Source organism: Lissotriton vulgaris, chromosome 10 (assembly GCF_964263255.1).
Source record: "Lissotriton vulgaris chromosome 10, aLisVul1.2, whole genome shotgun sequence".
Taxonomy (NCBI): Eukaryota; Metazoa; Chordata; class Amphibia; order Caudata; family Salamandridae; genus Lissotriton; species Lissotriton vulgaris.
The window spans coordinates 469095544-469118996 of NC_141698.1; positions in this window are offsets into that span (position 1 = coordinate 469095544).

Consider the following 23453-nt stretch of genomic DNA (forward strand, 5'->3'; position numbering starts at 1 on the left):
GGACAATATGAGGAAATGAACATCTATGACAACCCAAATTGGATTAACAATTTAAAACTATATGTACGTTATATTGATGATGTGTTCATCATTTGGACCAACACCAAAGAAAAATTAAAAGAATCACTCCGATCATTGAATGATATTAATGATCGTATTCAATTTACATGGGAGATTGATGACAAAACCATTACTTTCCTTGGTGTTAAAATTACCCTCAACGCATCTGGTTTTGAGACTGACCTATATCGGAAAAAGACTGACAGGAACAATACCCTGCATTACACAAGTTTCCATCAACCGTCACTGGAAAACCACTTACCATTCTCCCAAATGATGCGAGTCAAAAGAACAGTTTCGAATGACACACTAACTTATGATCGACTAGATGAAATGGGCAAAAGATTTATAGATAGAGGATATCCGAGCCATCTAATTGAACAAGCCAAAACACGAACATCCTTGATTCAGAGAGAACAACTTCAGGCTAGAACACATAAATCTAAAGAACAAAGGATGGTCCTGTATTGAAATTCTCCACCATGAGTGCAACCTATAAGAAAATCATCCTGAAATATTGGCCAATTTTAAGTACGGAACCAGACTTTGGCACTATGTTTGAAAATCCACCGTTATTTGCACACACCAGGAACACTAACATCAAAGAAATCCTCATTAAGAAGACCACAAAACCAGAACAAACAAAGGGTACAAAACCTTGCTTGAACTGTAACAATTGTCACAACATCATCAGCGGTAATACTGTCACCCACATTATGAAAGGTCACAACATCAAGTTGCAAGTAAATGCCACATGTGATACATCAAATGTGGTGTATCTCATAAAATGCCCATGTGGTAAGCCTTACAGCGGTAAGACTGAGCGTAAGATTAAGACTCGTATAAATGAACATAAGTCAAATATACGCACTAAGAATACCAAATCCAACATTGCGAACCACTTCAATGAGGCAGGTCATAACATTTCACAATTGAAATTTATGATTTTGGAAACTGTGAAAAAACGAGAAAACATGGACAATAACAAGTACTTATTGCAGCGAGAAATGGCATGGATTTTTAAATTACAAACCATGAAACCGTTTGGATTAAATGACCGCCTTGAATTTGCATGCTTTATTTGAAGATACCCCCAAGGGGGTACATTGTGTCTGATACTGAGACCCCTGAGTGCAATGATTTTTGCACTTGGCTGACATTAATATAACTGTTACATAGCTTTTTCGTGTAGATACATATGTTATTTATATCACTGTTATTCATACCGCTGTGTATTCTAATCACACATTCTTTTAGTTTCCCCCTCATACACGGCAGCCGCACATTGGGATACACTAGTACTTCTTTTATGACGCTTACTCACTAGTCATACACCAGTCTAAGATGGCTGAAAACAATGGGAAAGATTAGTCCGCCTTTTGTGTTTATTCAATTGAACGCGGGCTTTACTAAATGTCGACATTACCCGGTTACTCGTACGTCCAAACATGACCGTTTTGATTATCACGCCGTAGGACCATTTTCTTGGTAAGTCACTATACGCTCAGCCGTTTGAACTGACATGCAAGCCTTTCTATAGCCCGTACCAAAGAAAAGGGGGACACTGACAGCTTTTCTCGTGTTTTTTACAGAACACGCGTATACAGTTTGACCGTCTTACCGTAAGCTTTACACTTCTTATCTTGATATACCGACCCCACCATCTACCTTACCTTTATAGAATAATCTATTTGGGCGATTAATGTAATATTGCACTTTACGATCCCGCATGCCGAGCATGTTAATGATACACATGTTTTATTCCACGTCGATAACTATCTTGCATGTGAACCTTGTCGTGAAACATTTATGACGCGCACAAATACTCATGATGTTACCACTATGCACATTATTTTGCACAATATTTTCCTATATCCCTCCTGTGCACTTTTAGTTTACCGCATGATTCAAAAGTTAGAGAATGTTGATTAGATACCTGTTTAACATTTTGTATACTATGATGTTTGTGCCATATGGCTTACAGTTATATTTTGCATTTTAGAGCTCCCAGATGAAGGGCTCTTAAGCCCGAAATGCATTGGAGAACAATGGAATAATTATAAGTTGGATATGAGTGAATATAACTCTATGGATTGATGATAAAAATTACAATGAACTTTAAAATAAACTTCAAATTGATGAAACAATACAAGGAGTCTTGATTTTCAAGAACACAAAGGTGTGCCCAAGATCAGGGATGTTACCATCATTGATGATAACACTTTCTTGTTACATTTAACTGACATGCCAAGGACGGACACGTCACCTGAAGGAGCACCCAACCTACAAAACTTTATGATTTCACTGATAAAATATTGAAAAACATTAGGGTGTGCACCAACCTACCAATAATTTTGTGTCACTTCTTGCCAAGAAACCATTTTACTGCTGAGATCCCTTCTTGGTGTCCGATACAAGTATATAAATTGGCGACATCTAGGGTAATCAGAAGCATATTCGCCTCCCACTTGATGCCGTCAATTAACCTTAAGAAATCTGGGGTATCCCTGACAAAGGAAGGCATATCCTTGACAAAAGGGGCCAGGCAGGTGTCAATAAACCTAGATGCGCTTTCCATGAGGCTTCCTATCGAGGAAACGATGGGTCTCCCCGGGGGATTTTTTATGTCCTTATGCACCTTTGGGAGATGATAAAATTTGGGAATTATTGGGCACTCACAGTATAAATATTCAAATTCATTTTTATTGAGCATCCCTTCATCCCTCCACCCTTTTAATAGTACATGATAGTCTGTGGTGCATTTGTCAAAGTCTTTCCTGTTAATGATTGAATAACAGTCTTTATCCTGTCTTAGAGCCTCTTGTTTGTATTTGAGTTTGCTGAAAATCACAATATTCCCCCCTTTGTCTGAGGGTTTGATTTCAATCGAGCTGTCCTCCTTCAGCGATTTTATGGCTTCCCATTCCGTTCGCGAGATATTAGAGTTCTTCCTTGTCAGTTCCGTATTCTTAGTTGTCATTTTTTCCAGATTTTGTAGGATAGCATCATTGAAGCCATCAATTGCGTCATGTGTGACGTGCGGTAAAAATCTAGATTTCCATTTCAAAATACTTGGATCTCTTTTCCACGTGATCTCTTCTCTCCTCAATGTTTCAATCAAGCTTGGAACTTCCTCCAAGCCTGCCAGGTTGTGTGTTGTTGTAAGGAGAGGCAAGTCAATGTCCGTGAGAGCATTCCCGGTTTCCTCCATTTCTTCCGGGATTGGTTCAGTTCCTGATTGTGGTTTCAATGCAAATATTTTTTGCAATTTTAGCTTCTGCACAAACTTGAAGATGTCTATTCTAGTCTGTACTGGATCAAATTTGGCCGTGGGACAGAAGGTCATGCCTCTCTTCAGGACTGTTTCCTCATGTCTTGTTAGTTTTCTCTCTGAGAGGTTTACTATGTTTTTTTCATTAAAAAATGAACATATTACTAGTGGGCATAATTTAAAGAAAAAAGACTCCATTCCATACAAGTCACAATAGGTTATTATGTAGCATTGAAAACATGCAGCATAATTTACAGCTGGAAGCAAAACGGACATAAACAGATAATTAATATAACATTTCTGTCTGGCAGATAAGATGTACAGTATAGACAAGGTGGCACAAGGGCAATTAGTTCATACCAGGTACGATCAAGGTTACAATGTATTGCAGCTATTCCACAGGATTACGGGATATCCTGCCTACAGTGGGTGGATATTTACAGTGATGGAAGAAAAATTGGGCATAATAATGCCAATTCGATAGGTGGACATATTTACAGTGAACAATAAAAACAATGCAACAGTGGTGAGTCTACACTAATGTGAAAGGACCAAGGGGCATGAATTATCTACAGAAAGGCCTCAGGGTGGGTCTAGGGTGTCTCTGAAATTAATTCATGACTGCTACCTGTCCCGTAATCCTGTGGAATAGCTGCAATACATTGTAACCTTGATCGTACCTGGTATGGAATGGAGTCCTTTTTCTTTAAATTATGCCCACTAGTAATATGCACGTTTTATCAATTGCAGGTCATTAGTGAAACATCATGAGGATATCCATGAGTTCCTCGTAGACCACTCCCCTGACTTCCTATTTCTGACGGAAACATGGTTAACCGACGACACCATGGCCATTTCCACCTTGGCGCTACCCCCGGGGTACCTCATATGCCTCCAGAATAGACCAAAAGGTAGAGGTGGTGGTATAGCAGTGATATTTAAAGATATATACTCCTGCACCCTCAACCCCATAACCATAACAAACTGTGAAAGTGCGGTATTTAAGGCACGGGTTTCCGACACCTTCACCCTTACGGGGCTCCTAATCTATCGCCCCCCCGGCTTAGCCACTGCCTTTCAAGAATCACTGGTGGCAACCATCACTGCACTGGCCTTACAGCCAGCTAATTTCAGTGTACTGGGGGACCTTAACCTTCATCTTGAATGTCGTGACTCGCCCACTATATTGAAGTTCCTGGGTGATATGGAAGCCTGCCAGCTTATCCAGTTGGTCGAAGGGCCTTCGCATCAGGCAGGCCATTTATTAGATCCGGTGTTCACGAACATCCAGGAAGCATCTGTCTCCATTCCCGGCCCTCTTACCTGGACAGATCACTTTCCGGTCTTTACTACTATCCAGATTCCAGCTAGATGCAGGGAAAAGCCACCACCTCCGCTGCAGAGACGCCCCTGGAACAAGCTTGACAATGCAGCGTTCGAAGCTAGACTCCATTCCTCCTGCCCCACTTGGCCGAGCAACCTGGACGAGGCCGATACAGCCTATAGGGAGTGGATAAAAGAATCACTCGACCATTTCATTCCTATGAAGTGCTCTAGGCCCAAGAGGGGCCAAACTCATCCGTGGTACTCTGAGGCCCTTACATTACAGAAAAAACAATGTAAGCAGTTGGAGCGCCTCTGGAGGAGGTCGTACGATCATTTGGCTAAAATCAACTTTAGAGTAGCTACTAAAGCCTACCACAAACTTATAAAACTATCTAAAGCCAAATACTACACAGAGCTGATCAACTCCAGCACCAATCGCTCCAAAACCATGTTCACCTTAGTAAAAGATCTGACCAAGATACCAGAAGGTCCAGGTAATTTAATTGCGTCCGATGCCCAATGTGAAGAGCTGGCCTGTTTCTTTGTAGACAAAGTCAAAGGGATTTATAACTCTTTAACCTCAGATGGACCCAATGCTAATTCCAACCTCATGGGGTCCATCGACTTGCCATTCTTACTACAATGCTTACCATCTATTGAGCAAACTGAGATGGACTCTCTGATCAAAAGAGTCAAATCTGGTTCCCCGGAAGACCCTGTTAAGCCAGAACTATTCAGACTATTCCAGGATTCCATCTTACGAGAAGGGCGGATGTTAATTAACAACTCACTTCAGTCTGCGACCATTCCCCCATCCTGGAAACATGCTAAAGTTGTCCCTCTTCTAAAAAAGCCATCATTAGATCCCACTAGACCTGACAGCTTTAGACCCATCTCCTTGCTCCCCTATCTTGCCAAGGTGATGGAGGCCCATGTTAATTCCATTCTAACCACTTACTTGGAGTCGAATGGAATATTGGACGAATCGCAGCACGGCTTCCGTGCTAAACATAGCACGGAATCTGCTCTGCTAGCCGTTACGGAACATCTGAGGGAGGGGCTGGACCAGGGTGAGACATCTGCCCTGGTTCTGCTGGATTTGAGCGCGGCCTTCGACACGGTCTCCCACAGGATCCTGCTTGTGAGACTGTGGGAGATCGGAGTCAGGGAGAGTGCCTTGGGATGGTTCACGTCGTTCTTATCTGACCGTTCATTCCAAGTGCACGCCCCGCCGTACTCATCCAGCATACATCCCCTGGACTGTGGAGTCCCGCAGGGCTCTGCGCTCAGCCCCACATTGTTCAATGTGTACGTCCGCCCCCTGGCCATGCTGGCCAGGGATCGTAACATCAAATTAACATCATACGCGGACGATACACAACTCATCTTCTCCTTCTCTAAGAACAGTGGGGCTGACCAAATTAAGTTCCAGGAAGATATCCTGGCTATATCGAACTGGCTGTCACAGAACTATCTCCAGCTAAATTCTTCCAAGACGGAGATACTCATTGTAGGTAAGGATACCGAGAAATGGGACGCACATTGGTGGCCTCCCACTCTGGGACCCTCTCCTGTCCCCAAAGAGGCTGTTAAAAACCTGGGTGTGATGTTGGACAACTCACTCTCCATGGAAACTCATGCCAAGAGAGTGGCAGGCACCTGTTATGGTCGCCTGCGCTCTCTTAAACCTATCCTCGGATTCTTTGAGCCTTGCATCCGCCAGACTATAATTCAGGCCCTAGTCTTATCCCATCTAGACTACTACAATGTCCTGATGCTAGGTTCTAACTTGACGGTGATAAACAGACTCCAGAGAGCTCAGAATGCCGCGGCGCGCACTCTATTCGCTCTGCCAAAAAAATGCCACACCTCCCCTATCCTCCATCGGTTACATTGGCTTCCCGTTAAACAACGTATCCAGTTCAAAAGCCTTTGTCTAATTCATAAAATCCTGTATAATACCGCCCCTCAAACCTTGCTGGGACTCTGTTCCTTCTATGCCCCCTCGCGCGCCCTTCGTTCAGCCGACCTGTCACTGGCACGCACGACTAAGATCCGTAGGTGCCGAGCTGGTGGTCGCTCTTTTAGGCATCTGGTGCCGAAGCTGTGGAATTCGATCCCACTTGGGGCTCGGGCCACTTCTAATCACCTGCTGTTCCGCAAACAGATTAAAACTTGGCTATTCTCTTCCATCTAGCTCCACTTTCTCTGCTGTGTTGCACTGCTTCTAGGTTTGTCCGCAGCGCTGGGATGCCCCATTGCTGGGGTAGCCATGCGCTATATAAGCAGAATTAACATAACATTATGTCCTCCAATTATTTGTATATATAACCTATCCAACATTCATAATAACTGCCTTGATATGCTCGTATGTATATTGTTTCCTTTCACCTGCTACTTTGTATGCAATACATATCCATCACCCACAAGAACTGCTCTTAATGTCCCAATATTATCATTGGATATATATGATTCCGTGAGTCCGTACATCATCGACTACACGAGTTCAGAAAGCAGGCGGGGCTGCTTTAATCACACAGCGGCAGCGGTATCGCTGTGGGTGCTCGGGCGGTTAGATACTGCTAAATTGGATATTTGTTTGCTTGGGTCTTTCACATTTTGAGGATTTCAAACAGCGGATTAAGGCCGATCGGTTAAAAAAACTTGCTGACATGTCGGTGAACGCACGGGAAACGCGGTGTGAGCAGCTTGGTTGAACCCTGTGGCAGGCACCCGGCGTACGAGTTTAGAAAGCAGGCCGAGTAGCTTCAATCTACTCAACGGCAGTGGTAGCGGCGGAGAACCTTTTCGTTTCCTTTTCCTTTCCTTGTTTGTTGCTTGATAGCGCTTTCAGTGCATATGGCTTGAGATAACGTGTAACAACTGGTGCAAGAGACTCAAAGAACGATGTTTGCTTTTCCTCCCTGCGCCCCTTTGGAACGCTCCTTTGGCAGCTGTGTTGTTTTCTTTCCCCCCGGAGTGTAAATCACAACAGCATCCATTCTGGAGAAGTCACAACAAGCAGATACGGCGGGAGCCACCGCTGTTGCTGCAGTAAGGTACTTTTTTGATACCAATACAAAGGGGAGTAACCATAAGATCTCTGGGGGTGCAAGTCATTGGACTAAGGTGGCTTGGGAAGTTAAAAGAAGAAAAAGGGTTGGAAACAGGATTCCAAATTTTTGGAGGGCGTCAGGCAATCAGCAGGAGCTCTCCACAAAACTACATAAACCACAATGCATTGGACCGCAAAATGTGTTTAACCAGTATCAGAATAAAGCTGCCTGCTTAGCAAATGGTAGGAGAATACCTACGGTACCAGAATTGCATATGTCTAGTAGTGAGGTGCAAGGAAGCCCGGCTTCCGGATATATTTTAAGGAGTAAAGGGGGGAAGCCGGCCACTGTTACCGCAGTCACAGATATCTCACCATTGGTAGTGGCAAAATCAAAGGCGAAACTTCCTAAGAGGACTGGGAAAAAGAACACCTCTAAGGCACAGAAGGCAGTGATAAAGATCAAGCCTACATCCTCATTGAAAGCGCACTTTAAGACGGTTCCCACTGTATTGGAACTTAAGCATTCTGGCTAGCTCTCTTCACAGGGAATTGCAGGGGGCCTCCAGAAATTTAATAGATATCATCCTTTGGAAAATTTAGAAGAGGACCTCGGGCTGGAGCAGGCAGACGTCTTAGAGCTGACCAGGATGGAGACTCTGGGAAGGGTGGTTAAGGAGGGAAATGGGAAAGAGGCCGGTAAGGAGGCAGAAGGGTTGGATTGCACTGCAAGATGTAATAGCGGAGAGGACTTAACTGCTACTCCTCCAGATACAAGGGGTTAGACAATTCTGACCCGTCTGTTTTAATAATGCTACAGGCCTTAAGTCACGAGGTTAAAAGCGGTTTCCTTGAGTCTCAAAAGAATCAGCATGATATAAAAGTGTATTTCAAAAAATTGGAAGGAACATTTGATGCATTGGCAACACGAACAGCAGATTTGGAGAGCATTGTTTCAGATCTTAAACTACTTGCAGTGTAGCACACCAGGAAAATCGAAGCTCTCACCCATGGTGAATTGGGATATCAAGATAAATTGGAGTCGCTCGAAATTGCGCAAAGAAGGAATAATTTGCGCCTACTGAAAGTTCCCGAAGGGGTAGAAGAGGGAAATATAAAATAATTTGTTGTTAAATTGATAAAACAAGCAACGCAGATTGAGATCTCAGAAGAGGAACAATTGAGAGGCATTCAACGGGTGCACAGGGACCCTTTCAGGCAAAACCCCAACAAGACTAGGCCCAGGAAAATATTAGTTCACTTTTTGACAAATACGATAAAAGAGGAGATACTCAATAGAGCACTGAAAGCAAATTCATTGTCAGCGGAAGGAAGTACTTTCCAGAGTAGATCAGATGTTTCCTCGATCACAGCGTCTAGACAGTGGGAGCTTGGTATATTATTGGATCCCTTTAAGCAGCTAGGCGCCACTGCTCAACTAAAGTTTCCTGCATCATTGAAAGTGATGTATAAAAACAAAATGAGAATTTTTAAAAAGGTCGAGGAGGCTGAAGAGTATCTCCAACTAGTTATACAGGACCGTAAAAGCACTCTGGGCGAGCAATGAACTACTAAAGACTCTATTATTATTATGTTCTGCCTGAATGTGTAAATCGGCAAACTATTCGTTGTCCGGACATCGGAGAGGGAGTCTTAATGGCCAGGAGTTGGCCAAGGAAAAGGAGGGGGGTTCTCCAGGGGAGCACAGAAGGAAGTAGGTCTAGACAGGGGTGGGGGGGAAGGAAGGGGCACTGGGTGGGGAGCATTTGGGCAAAAAAACCAAAAAAAGTTCCAAGTATGCCAAATAGGATATTTATTTGTCTATATTTAGTAGGAGAAAATGTCACAGGATAGGGTAGCCTCGTCAGCATATATTACGTTTTTATCATGGAATGTGAATGGGTTAGGAGTCAAATATAGAAGGGAGAGGATTTTTCAATATCTGAAGGATGTGCCGGAACATGTCTTTATTTTACAAGACGTTATTATATATGGGGTACCCCAAAGAAAGTCCTAGGACCTGGGTATCGAGTGTTACAGATATGGTGGTCCTAGACGTTAAATTCCACACACAATATTTGATATTATTTCAAAGAAGCTTGTTTCAATTCTTATTCCACATGCGAAATTAATCCTGCAATAAAGAATTTTTGGAAACATAAAAGAGAAAACACAATAGCCCAAAACAAACAGATGTCCAGTATACACACACAAGAATTTTTCGTTTTAAAAGTAGAGGAGAGAAGACTCTACTGTTTATTCTCAATAAAATTCCTCCTCATGGTACAGTACATAAATATGCAGTTTTTGTGGAACAGGGGGTTACCAAAAGGGTAAAGTGCATAGAGTGAGAAATTTAGTGCTCATGTAAGAAAGAAAAGGACCAAGAGGTCAGGGGATGGTGAATTTCAAAAAATGTCATGTAACCCCAGCAGTGTGGGCGGACACCTGTAACAAAAATGTACGGGCTAAGTATTTCAAACCAACAAAATGAAGGTTAGAACTGATTGTCAGTACTCCAAAGGCACTCACCCTTTAATGGTGTGCCATATGCGAAAAGATCAATTGGGTTTTTGAAAGCCGTCCAAACGTGCTCTCGAGTACTGGAGAGAAAATGAAAACACAAAGCCATCAGTGCCGTGTTTCCTCAAATACAATTGGACATGAAAAACATTGACTGGACTGAGACAATACAACACACAATCACATTACATAAAAAGCGCTTGAAAAACGCTGGTTGCACTCACCCTCGCTGTCAAGGGCGATGGATGGTTATTGATTGGTACATGTTCTTTGTAGCAGGCACATTAACCCTCTGTGCTACCTTTCCTGGAGTCAACCCTTCCATTAGACAAAACTCTAATCTCTCTCTCTAGGAAGAACATTAATCACCAAAGTTATCATGACATTTTTATTGTTTCTGAAAATTGCTGGAGGCCAGGAAGGAGGCATCGAGTTTTTTTAAAACCATTATATACTTGCAAACACAACACACACACCCGAAATAGGTACCCAGTGAGGTCACACCGTTCGCACCGCCCTAACCTGCTTAAGGTTCATGACTGGAACACTGTTGCACTAGGGTGTGCTGCTTCATAGGCCTGCCCGCAAGACTGGAGATGAACTTCAGTATGGATTGTGGTGGACAGGCCTTCAAGGTTAACCCAAGATTGACACCACTAGGGTACACCTGCTTGTGCTAAGACATCAAGCCTTCTAAGGTCTAGTGGGGCCTTCTAAGTTCTAACATTGGAATATGCTCCCTCAGTAGAGTGGTCTGGTGGACTGGTCATGAAGGCTGAACCCGGTGCCCCAGTTCCAAATCCGACAGCTCCAGCCATAGTGCCATATCCTCTCCCCCACTGAACACCATACTGCCCCACTGAGAGAAACTCACACTGCCTTCAGGTACAACCTAATTGTGCCAGCTATAAACACTTGAATGTGGCTCAATTTAAATTATGCACTTGGTAAGAGTATGCTAACAAAAAAAAAAAAGTAAAAGCAAACACTCATAGGGAATGCAAGATTAAGTAAAGCATGTGAAATGTAAGCAGAAACAACATGGTTACCTTAACAATCTCTCACTCACTATTCAGAAATCAACGAGTGGTTTTACTTGAAAAGTTACGGACATGACTACAGGGCCCTGAAGGGAACAGTTTCTGTGACCATTGCTTATGTCCTTACATAACGTAAGCAGTATGGTTTAAAAAGATCACATCCATAAACACAGAGCCATGGTACACATTTTGTTTTCCAATCCACCCATCATCAACCAGGCATTGCAGTACCTCCAGGAATGGTACACTTCCCCACCTGGGGACAACAATGCTGTTCAAAGAAAGACGAGAAAACAAAAGTAGAGCTTCACTGACAAACTCTGTAAAGTGAGGCTGATGTATTTGGGTATTTGGATGTGAACAAAACCAATCTGGCCACTTTGCAACCACTCTGTCTTGCTTTATTTAGTTATGTATTTATTTTTCATATTTAAAATCTTCTATTTCTCTTCATCCTGCTGCACTTTGTAATAGAATAATGTCAGAAAAAGGGCATTTCCCGCAAGAGTGTATTTCTTTTTTGGATCCATTTCACAGGGAAGCAACTAAATAAAAGAAGGAAAGTGAGGTTGTGAACCGTTTCTTCAAGTCACGGTTTTCAGTAAGTGAGGAGTAAGACAGAACGGGAGGGAATAATAGGAAGAGAGGGGGCAGCTGCCAGCACAAAAGAGAAGAGGACATAGTCTGAGACCTATTCCTTCTTTGCCCGTCCCCGAACATCCACGAAAGCAATCTGAGCCTTATCTGAATGCCTTTGTCCGCCCCTAAAATAGTGACGCCTGGGGTGTCCCCCCTAGCTTTGCCATTGCATGGGGAGCAGTGGCTAGACCGTCCTTACTCCTTAGCAACAGCACAAGTTTAAAGCCCTACACTACCACTCACACATGCTGACGTTTTATGAACAATGTTAGATAGGAAGGCATGGTTAGTTTCCATGATTATGAAGTCACTAGTTTTGTTCTGGGGTGTTTAACCAGTGTGGGCGATGGAGAATTGTTTAGAGGTACGTTTATAGTTTTATACAGCAGCAATTGCATATCATATTATGTGGGGACTAGGGGGAGTGAGTTATTGGGGGGGCCTGTGGAGGGATAGTGCCGGGGCCGGAAACACTCTCGGGATGACTGATTTGATATGCATGCTCATATGGACTATGAGAGGATTGATTTCTTTCATCAAATGATATAGGATCCACACATACATTAAGAGATTGGGGACATGCATGCTGTTCCTCAATGAAACTCATCTTTTGGAGGCAGAAGCCCAAAAACTCCATAAGAAGTGTTGGGGGCAATTATATTCCTCCGTCTATTTCGCCAGTGACCAAGTAGTGTCCATATGGGTGGCCCATTTCAGTTGAGGGGGCATTCTGCTAATGTGTCTGGACAGTATGTGCTGCTACATAGTAGCTTGGATGGTCAAGAGCTCTGCATGTTTAATGTCTATACCCCTAATAGGGAAGATGAAGAGTTCCTCAGGGCCCAAGAAAATGAGCTACTACCCTATGTTGGTCTGCCTATTATTTGGCTCGGGGATCTCAATTGTGTGTTACACTGTCATTTAGACTGCCACCCACCCTGTATGGATACAAAACCTCGTATGGTGACAGGATTACTCCGACCCACGGCTAGACTTTAACTCGTGGACATATGGAGAGAATTTCATCCTGCGGTAAAGGAATATTCCTGTTATTCACCCAGCCACGGGACACATAGTAGGTTGGATCGGTTCTACCTTACTGTGCTGGGGTGCCACGCGGGGACCTTGAGTGGGTCCAGGATACGCGGGCGCCGGTGCTGGGCCAAATAACCTACCTCACACAATTGGTCACTGTTCGAAGTTAGCCCCAAACGCGCGCTTCCTTTTATTCAATCCACGCAGGCAACGCCTGGCACTGCTGATGATGTGCGGTGGTCCTATAACGACCGGACTGCTAACCATTACATCCTTTTCCAACTCAGTCCTTTGAAAACAAACAGTTCAACAGTTCAAACAGTTCATGTGACTGACACCCAGATCCAGGGTACTTGTACAGAGTGCAGTGGCGTTGATCTTGCATCATCAGCAAATAAAATCTCGCAGGCACAGGTTTGGATGAGGATTTGGTCACAGGTTGTATCCCTGAGGACAGCTCTGCAGCTTCGTGCTGTCCGTGGGAACTCCGCCAAGGGTGTAGTCCGGGAGGTGGTGAGATGGTAGTCTCCGGTGTTCTTTTGCCTTCCTCGCCCCCTGACTCCCTGCTTGGGTTTTCTAGCACTGTGACGGCTGGGCCACCTGGTTGATTCTCCCGGGATCCCATTGGGTGTTCAGCCGGGATTTCCTTGACCCATGAGATATTTTGTGACACTTCCTCGCTTCCTCTCTGGGCAGTTATCATGGCTCCGTTGTTTGCAGTCATGGTCCATGCCCCAGTTCATAGTTTGTTCTGAATTTTCCTCCTGGGTGACGGTCCTTGAGTAGGACGGTGGCACCTGTTGAGTGTGTCCTAGGTACGACATAGCGAAGGAGGCTTACCAATTGATTTCGGCGAGTCCCCTCGTCTTGCGTCTCCTTGGCTTCAAGAGGCGCGGGTGCCCATCCTGGGCATGTGGGGAGAAAGTCCCTTCTCGGGCCGTATAGCATCGGTGACCAGGGGCTCCTCTGAGTGGTGTAGTGAGGGGTGCTCCGGTACTCTCTTATGAACTCGTGAAGCCGCTTCTCTGGGTCAACCTGTTCGACCATTGCTTTGCGGAACATCTTGTATAGAGTGCGCATAAAGCATTCTACATCGCCATTGGCTTGTGGCCATCGAGGCGGGACTCACAAGTGATGTATTCCTTGCTGTCCTAGGAATGTGGCAAATTCTGTTCCTTGGAATGGTGGCCCATTGTCACTGCGGATCTCATGGGGAAAACAAAACATGGAAAATACTTTTTCCAGTACACGGCCCACGTGGTTGATAAACCGGCTCCACTGTGGGGTATTTCAAGAAGGCATCTATGAGCTCCAACTTGTGTTTTCCTCCTGGGAAGCTTCCAAAGTCTATGCTTACCTTGGACCATGGGGTGGTGCATGCTTCTTACGTAATCACTGGAATCGGCCTTTCTGGGGCGCTCGCCAGTTGGCACGGTGGACAGTGATGGACAAAGTCTTCAACCATCTTCTCTAGTTATGGGAACCAGACCTTTTGTATCATCTGTGCTTTCATCTTCGTTACTACTTGATGGCCTCTGTGAGCTAACTGGGTGGCGCGGTGTTATAGTGAGTGGGGTATTACGAGCCTCGACCCTCGTAGTAAGATTCTGTCTCCCGTGGCGCTGAGTTCATTTCTTATTCACCATATCTTTGTCAGGTTTTCTCGATCTTCTGGGCTCCAGGAGTTGGCTTGGCAGAGGTAGTTTGTCCACAACCCTTCTTGGATGGTTTGTAGAGTCCTGGCTTACACTGCGTTGGTCGCGGCAGCCTCCTTGATGTCATCCAAGGTCATGGTCTGGGGGCAAGCGGCTAGTGATATCAGATGTACGTAGTGGTCTGCACCTTCGGTGTCTTCCTGTGCCTCCTGTGGTGCGGGGTGCCTTGGCAGGAAGTCAACGGGGTTTTTGGCTCTCGGCTGGTATACCGCTTCCATCTCGTATGGTTGTAGCTGTACTGCCCATTGCTCAATTCGGGGAGGGGGGTGAGGTGCAGTCCCTTTGAAGAGAGGAACGAGGGGTTGGTTATCGTTTACCATGGTGAATAGCTGTCCTGTCAATTATAGATGGAAATGACTGCAGGCCCACTTTATGGCCAAGGCTTCCCACTCCATCTGAGCATATCTTGTTTCAGTGGGCGTTAGTGACTTGCTGGCAAATGCCAAGGATATCCAGTGGCCGGGCTCGCGTTCCTGGGTTAGCAACACACTTAGCCCTACTGGGCTTGCGCCGACGAGCACTTCTGTTCTCTTCGCTGGATCAAGTACGCCAGAGTGGCTTCTTCCAGGAGGGCATCTTTTATGCCTTGAAACGCCTCTTCTTCCTTCTGGCCCCATTGTCACTTGGTGTATGTCCTGGTAAGGGCTCTGAGCGGTTCCACCCGGGTGGCGAGTCCTGGGATGAATCTTCCACAGTACGTGGCCATCCCTAGGAAGCTTCGCACTTCAGTTGGCGTTGTCGGGGCGGGGGCGTTCTTGATAGCGTGGGACTTTCTCGGGTCCACTTGAATGCCTTCCTGCTTGTACACATACCTGAAGAACTCGAGGAATGGTTGGAAGAACTGACACTTGTCTCTGTGCAATGTTGCTCCGTGCTCGCTGAGGCATCTTAAGGTGTTGTGGAGATGTTTGTGATGATCAGCAGCGGTCGCGGAGTGGATCAAGATATCGTCGCTGACGTTTAGCACTCCTGGCTGACCAGACAGCATCTCCCGTATCATGTTTTGGAACACCTCCTCTGCTGAGGATATCCCAAAGTTGAGCCTTTTATACCGTCGCTGTCCTAAATGGGTGCTGAAAGTGGTGATGTAGCAGCTTTCTTCAGACAAAGGAAGTTGGTGGTATCCTGCTTTTAGGTAGTTTTTCGAAAACCACTTGGACCAGTTGACATCCGCAATGATGTCATCCATCGTTGGTGTGATGTGGCGTTCCATTCGGATAGCTTTGTTTGGTAGCCTCTAATCGATGCAGAGGCGTATGGCTCCTGGCTGCTTCTTTTTTTCGGCGATGCCCATCGGGGCTACCCACGGCGTAGGTCCTGGCACCTTTTAGATGACGCCTTGCTCTTCTAGGGTTTCCAGCTCTGTCACCACTAGTGGCCGTAGGTGGAATGGTACTCTTCTGTGACGTAGTGCAACTGGGGCAACCATCTTTTCAATGTGTAGCTTAATGGGGTCACACTTGATGCATCCAAGTCCCTGGAATAGCTCCAGGAACTGGCTGAGTAGCTCTTCCACTTGGTGGGTTTGGATTCTCCTGGCAAATGAGACGAGGCCCATGTCCTCTGCTGTGTGGCTGCTCAGTAAGGTATCTGCTTCCCTGTCCATTACATGTATTGTTGCCGTGACTTCTAGGCCATCTGCTTTGATGGGAACTGAAATCTTTCCTTTCAACGGAAGAGGCGTGTCCGCTCCATATGCGTATATCTTGGTCTTGGATGGTGTCACGGGTGGGCATTGTCGTAGACCTCGATATTGTTGGTGCCCCATTACATTGAGAGTCTCTCCCGTGTCGATGACTGCTTTTATCTCAGTTCCTGCGATGTGGACCATGCATGTTGGCTGGGGCCTGCGGCGTCGTTTGAGCTCACATGCGAACAAAATTCAGTACACTTTTTCATCATCTTCTTTCAACGAATCATCGGCGGACCCCTGGTATCTTCTGCTTTTTCTTTGGGCATCTTCGGATGGCACTGTCTCTGTCCCAGACAGTTGTTGCACCACTCATGTAGGGGGTCTATGGTTTCTGTAGTCATGCCCTCTGTTCCGCCTTCGGCATACTGTGGCAAAGCGGTTTGGTATACCGCAATTGGTACACATCTTCCCTTGTGCAGGACAATCTTTCGCTGCATGTGGCTCGTGGCCACAGTATCCACATCTCAGCAGACACAGCAGAGCCTGACTAGAGGTAGTGCTGCTAGCTGCGTAGTTGCTCTTCTACTGTTTTTAAATGTTTTAGCCTGCTTTACTTTATTGTATTATTTTATTGGCACCTTCTTTTAGCCCACCTGAAAAATTGCTTCTTGCACAAAATTCTCACCCACATTGAAGTGCTCCCACCCCCCCGTTCGACTCGCCAAGTGCCATTTTGCGGAGGGCGTTCGTGGGAGGCCCTTCCAGGGCAGGACACTTCTGGCTGTAGTCCGCGCTCTAGTTTTAGGCCTGTACTGTTACTTAACCTGATGGCCGATCTCACATGCAGTGGACGTGGCAGAGCCTGACTAGAGTGGGTGCTGCTAGCTGCCTATTTGCTCTTCTACTGTTTTTAAAAGTTTTAGCCTGCTTTACTTTATTGTGCTATTTTATTTGCACGTTCTTTTAGCCCACCTGAAAAATTGCTTCTTGCACAAAATTCTCACTCAGCCTCTACCTACGCTCATTGGAGTGCTCCCACGCCCCGGTCTGACTCGGCAAGTGCCGTTTAGCGGAGGGCATTCACGGGAGGCACTTCTAGGGCGGGACACTTCCGACTGCAGTCAGCGCTCTAGTTTTGCGCTGTACTGCTACTTAACCTGATGGACGATCTCACACGTAGCGGACACGGCAGATCCTGATTAGAGATAGTGCTGCTAGCTGGCTATTTGCTCTTCTACTGATTTTAAACATTTTAGCCTGCTTTACTTTATGGTGGTATTTTATTGGCACGTTCTTTTAGCCCACCTGAAAAATTGGTGCTTGCACAAAATTCTCAGCCAGCCTCTACCTACCCACATGGGAGTGCTCCCACGCCCCGGTCCGACTCGGCAAGTGCCATTGAGCGGAGGGCATTCACAGGAGGCACTTCCAGGGCAGGAAACTTCCGGCTGCAGTCCGCGCTCTAGTTTCGCGCTGTACTGCTACTTAACCCGATGGCCCATCTCACGCGCAGCGGACTCGGTAGAGCCTGACTAGAGGTAGTGCTGCTAGTTGCCTATTTGCTCTTCTACTGTTTTTAAACATTTTAGCCTGCTTTACTTTATTGTGTTATTTTATTGGCATGTTCTTTTAGCCCACCTGAAAAATTGCTTCTTGCACAAAATTCTCACTCAGCCTCTACCTACCCACATTGGAGCGCTCCCACGCCCCGGTCCGATTCGGCAAGTACAGTTGAGCAGAGGGCATTCATGAGAGGCACTTCCAGGGTGGGACACTTCAGGCTGCAGTCAGCGCTCTAGTTTCGCGCTGTACTGCAACTTAACCGGATGGCCAATCTTACGCGCAGCGGGCCCGCCGGCGGTGCACCAAAGGTAAGTTCATCTGCGCCCGGTTGGGACCAGGGGCTATGAACCCTGCCAGTTTTCAAAATATTCTAAGTTATAGTGCTTAGTCACTGACTGCTTTAAGAGGGGCCACTGGTATCAACTGTTTACACCAGGGGTCTCCAACCTTTTGTGTAGTGAGAGCTAATTCTGGTCAGTGAAAATCGTCGTGAGCTACTAAACCCCAAGCAACTTGCGCATTTTTCCGAATGTTCTCCCCCGCCCAGTTTCATTGACGTTAGGCCTATTTCTTCAGAGCCCATGGGCCCCATACTGTGGTTTGAACACAATAACACTGAAAGAAACGACTTTGCTTGTGTGCTGTTGGCAAACCGATTTATGACCTTTCAATTAATAGCTTAAAAATCAGGACCTATCAAATAATACATGTGATGCACAATGCAAGGCATATTTTCCCATTGAGATCACCAAATCCACAACAACATACAGATACTGCAAATCAAGCTGAATGACACACAAAACAGTAGTAGGTTGTGTTGCTGAAAAAAGACAGTAGTTTTGGCAGGTATGCCTGGGTTAGACCTCTGAGAACGCCATTGCAACCTCTTTTCACCCTACGCACAACCTGTCACTGTTGACTGCAGTAATTCATATCTGGCAGAGCAGACGAAGAAGAGCAGAGATTGAATAATCACTGCCTCTTGTGTGGAGTAGGAGACAAACTGAGGAGCTCCCTCGCTGTCCCTCGCCAAACCACCATCACCCCTCCAGCTCTCTCCACTGCTGCAGTCTCCAGCAAAGCAAGTGCTAATCATAAAATGAAGCGATTTATGTTTGAACGATATTGAATAATATTGGGATAGTTCACCCACAATCCCCTCCGGGTGAGGGAAGTGCAGAATGGGTAAATGAGTATGGCACAAGGACTCTGCATTGTTGGGGACTAGGAGTCCCAGGTCGACATCTGTGCCAAAGGAGGCAGGGCCAGCAACGCTACCATGCTAAAATCGATTTGAGCATTCCCGCTGCGCGGGACACAAGGACTCTGCATTGGCGGAGACTACGAGTCCCAGGTCGACATTTGTGGGTGAGGAGTGGGGCCAGCAACTCTCCTGTGCTATAAAGCAGGGAAATTTAATGTTACTTGTGTTATATATCTGGATGCAATGATGGAAGCAGCAAAATGCCAGTCGGTTGGCACACTATGCTAAGCACAGGTTTTTAGCTTTTATTGGGTGTTTTTAACACTTGCCCTTTATTACATAGGCCGCACCCCTTTGAGAGACCTCCCAGTTTTTCATTCCACTTAAAGCCCTGCTCAAAACATAACATGTACAGCACATAAAGCTCAGGCAGCAGCATCAGTACCAGCTTTATAACAGGTACCAGTCAGTTGTGTGCCAGTGTATCTGAGGAGACCTGTGCAGAGAAATTCGCAGACAGTGCGGGCAGACTGAGCCTGAAGGGTAATCGTTAGTAGAGTGTGAACGTGGGCTTAGGGCGGGCCGGATAATCAGGCGAGGAGGCCGTATGTAGTGTGCAATGGTGGATCTTTAATAGCGGCAAGAACACAGTTAAAACAGGTGATGGAAAGATAGTATTGATGAATGGTTGTCCGCGATGGTTTCTTGTCTTCTCCCTCTGATGATGGAATGGGGTCCGCCGGGATGGATACGTACTGGGTGGTCCTCGGAGGGAAGAGAAAGAGGACAAGGAGCGGTTAGTCTAACCTGCCTCGATATGACACTATTCTACAACCAGCACCGGGAGTGTACGGGAGTAGAAAAACACAGTGAGGGAAGGGTAGCGGGATGGGTTCGGAAGGAGAAGAGAGACAGGATGTAGGTGAGGGGTCGTGAGGGTTCCGCCTATGTACAATAGTGCTGTACAAGTGAGAACGTGCTATACAAATCTTTACAGTGCAGGCCAGGCTTTGTGCTACTAAGGAGAGAGGGTCGAACACTATATACAAAGCACCTAACGTGCTACAGAGGTGGGTTCAGTAGTACTCACACGCTCCGCCGCAACTCCCAGGTGAGTTGCGGCCGCTCTTCAGCCTCCTCCTCTGGACTCCACCAGTCTTCGCTCCACTCTTCTGCCTCTTCCTTCGTCTGGGCTGGTCCGAGCCTCCTGCCACGAGATCGCTGCTCCGACGACGTCTCTGTCCTTGCTTCCACTTTTACCCTGTTCCGGTGGTGATTCCGAGGCGGGACTTCCGGGGTCAGGTGGTTGTGGTTCCCGGAATCGACCATTTCTGATTGGCTCCCGGAAGACAGAGAGGGGAGGGGAGCTGGTCGTCAGGTTGGTGTCCCAGGACGGTACCTCAGGGGCTGTTGTGAAAGGCGAGTGTCCGGGAATGGGAGGTACGTGAGGGGTTGGCTTGTGTCCCGTATCACATAGAGATACCTGGGGAGCGGAGGAGCATGTGCGGGCCGTCTGAGAATGGATGTGGGTTGGTTGATTGTCTGTGGGGATTGTCAGTGGGCCATATGAGGATCTGTAAGGTTGTCAACATACTAACTTAGGGGCCGATTATGATGGCGGATGGACCTGAGTCCGTCCGCCACCCCGAAGTAGAAGGGACCGTCCGCAGGGGCAGCGGCGGTCCCTCCGTGCAAATTAGCATGTGACCGCCACCCTGGCGGTCACATCCTGTATTTTTAACATTGTGGCGGGTGCTGCTTGAAGCAGCACCCGCCGCATTGTTAAAAATGTAAGCTGTGCATTTGCATGCACAAAGCAGCAGGCACCGCGCGGTGCCTGAAGCTTTGTGCACGCAAATGTAGGGGGTACCATAGGTACCCCCCATGGGCACCCCGCACCCACCTTCACCCGTGGGGGCCCGCAACGGGCCATCAAACAAAAATCCGTATGCCTTTGCACGGCAGAAATGTCGCCGTGTAAGGGCATAGTACTCCAGACATCCTAATCTGGCTGGCGGTGTCTGATAGACACCACCAGCCATGTTAGTGCTTTTCCGCCGCGGACTGGAGGCGACTGCAGCGGAAAAGCTGCGGACGGAAAAATGATCCCCCAGCCATCCTGATCTGGCGGGGGGTCTTTTTTTCAGTCCGCAGCGGTTTTCCCGCATCCTCCGGGCTGGCGATGGCTTCCGCCGGCCCGGAGGATGCGGGAAAACCGATATCATAATCAGCCCCTTAGTATCTCTTATGGCTGGTGTAGGGCCTCGAAGTGCTGACTGTGGTTCTATGAGGGACAGAGCAGGCTTGAGAGTTCAGTACAGAAATATTTATTCGCATACCGGAAATATGCATACAAGCAGCACAAAATACAACAAAACAATAAAATATAGTAAATACGATTATTCTCCATATTCCATAGAAAGCAAACAGTTTAACAATCCACCATCAATGCAGATGTCCATTAAAGGAAGAATCAACTAAACATACCTTTTTCTTCGAGAGACCACTAGTCTCAGAAATGTACCCATCTGGTAACAGCCTTCCTCTGTATATAACGTTTGCATTTATCTCTATCTAAAAGGGCAACCCTACACTGAGCAAAACAGAGTTTCTAAGAAACGGTAACAAGATATGCGTAGCAAAAATCAAATAGAATTCACGAAAGTAAATGAAATGATGCAAGGTTTGCTCTGAGGCATGATCACAAGAATAGACACCTCGATGGTCGACAATAGGAAAACTCAAGGGCTAGCGAAGCAAATGATGAACTGGGCCTGCCCTATCACAAAGCAGAAGGGACCTTTCCCGTCTTTCCAAGTGGGGTAGGGCTCCTGCCAATATTTTTTTTTCCAATTTACGTAATTATGTACAGTAGTTTTATATAACTTTCAGCGCTCTCCCTTTACACTACCTCTTTTCGAGGTACAGTAATGTCACAGCCCCTTTATCCTCCTTGCAGAAGATTTTCAGGGTGACCAGGTTCTTTTAGAAAGGATTCAGCATGAGCTTCCAGGGAAAACTAGAAGTAAGACTCGGGGAACGGACCGGCTACCAAGGATTGTTAACAGCCGCCTTCACCTGAAGGAAAGCTGAAGTAGATTAGTGTTTCTGAATCTCTCTGGGTATGAATAAGCCATTAAGAAACACCCCTGGCCCTGACAGACTCTGCAGGCACCGATTTGGGGCCCACACTTCAGCACACATCGCGCTTGCTCCAAGAGACGGATTGAGCCAGAGAAGGAAGGGTTCATGGAGCGGTACACCCTGCGACGCGTGACCGCCTCGAGTGTGACAACTAACAATTATCACGAGGTATGAAAACGAACACATCCGTGTTAACACTGCCGGGAGGCCTCTCACACGGTTTGCCTGCCTTACCTGCTACTCGGTTGATAGAAGGCGGCAGGCTGTACTGAAGGCAGATGGCGCTGATTCCAGCAGTTCTACTGTTGCGCAACCTTGTCCCAATGCAGCGCGAGCTACTGGCAGGGTCTTGGCAAGCTACTGGTAGCTCGCTATCGACTGGTTGGAGACTCCTGGCTTACACTCAATGAACATTGCTAACAGCCCTTCCTGCTGCTCCCACTGTACCTATAAGCTTCAACCCCACAGTAAGGAAGCTCCATTACTTGGTACCCCCCTCAAATTATTCCTCCTGAACTGTCACTCCCTTCCTAGGCATTAAACTGACTCACACTCCTACTAGGTGACCTTAAACCAGATGTCTTATTCCTTATCGAAACCTGGTTACAAGACAAAGTTGACCTGGTCATTATTCAAACCCTACCACCTGGCTATTTAATACAAAGAGTAGACTGGAAGGGGTGGGAGACTAGCTAAAATATTTAAAGACAATTTCAGTTGCCGGTCTTCCACGGACGGGCCACCAGATTGCGAGTGCATGAATGTCTCCCTAGAATTCTCTCCTACCTGCACATTCTCCGGCTTACTGTTCTATTGACCCCCAGGACCCAAAGGCCAATTCCTTAATGCACTCCCCATACTTGTTGCCAATTTAGCCCTAACTCCACCTAATTTCACAATACTAGGGGATCTTAACATCCACATGGATGACCACTCTAACCACCTGGCCAATGAGTTATCAATCAGCCTCTCAGTACTTCAAATTAAGCAGGAAGGCTTTGACCCCACACCTGACAATGGCCATCTCCTCAACCCAGTGTTTAGTAATGATCAGAATCTCTTGGTTGTCACTCTCATCTCACTCCCTTGGACTGATCACTCGCCTATTCCCCTGGTCTGGGAGACTCATTCCCCCTCTCCTCTTCGGAACACTACATAGACACTGGATAGAATATGGTCAAATCTTTCCATTAGCCAATGGACTGATGCCCTCGAAACCACCAGACCCCATAGTGACCCTAACCC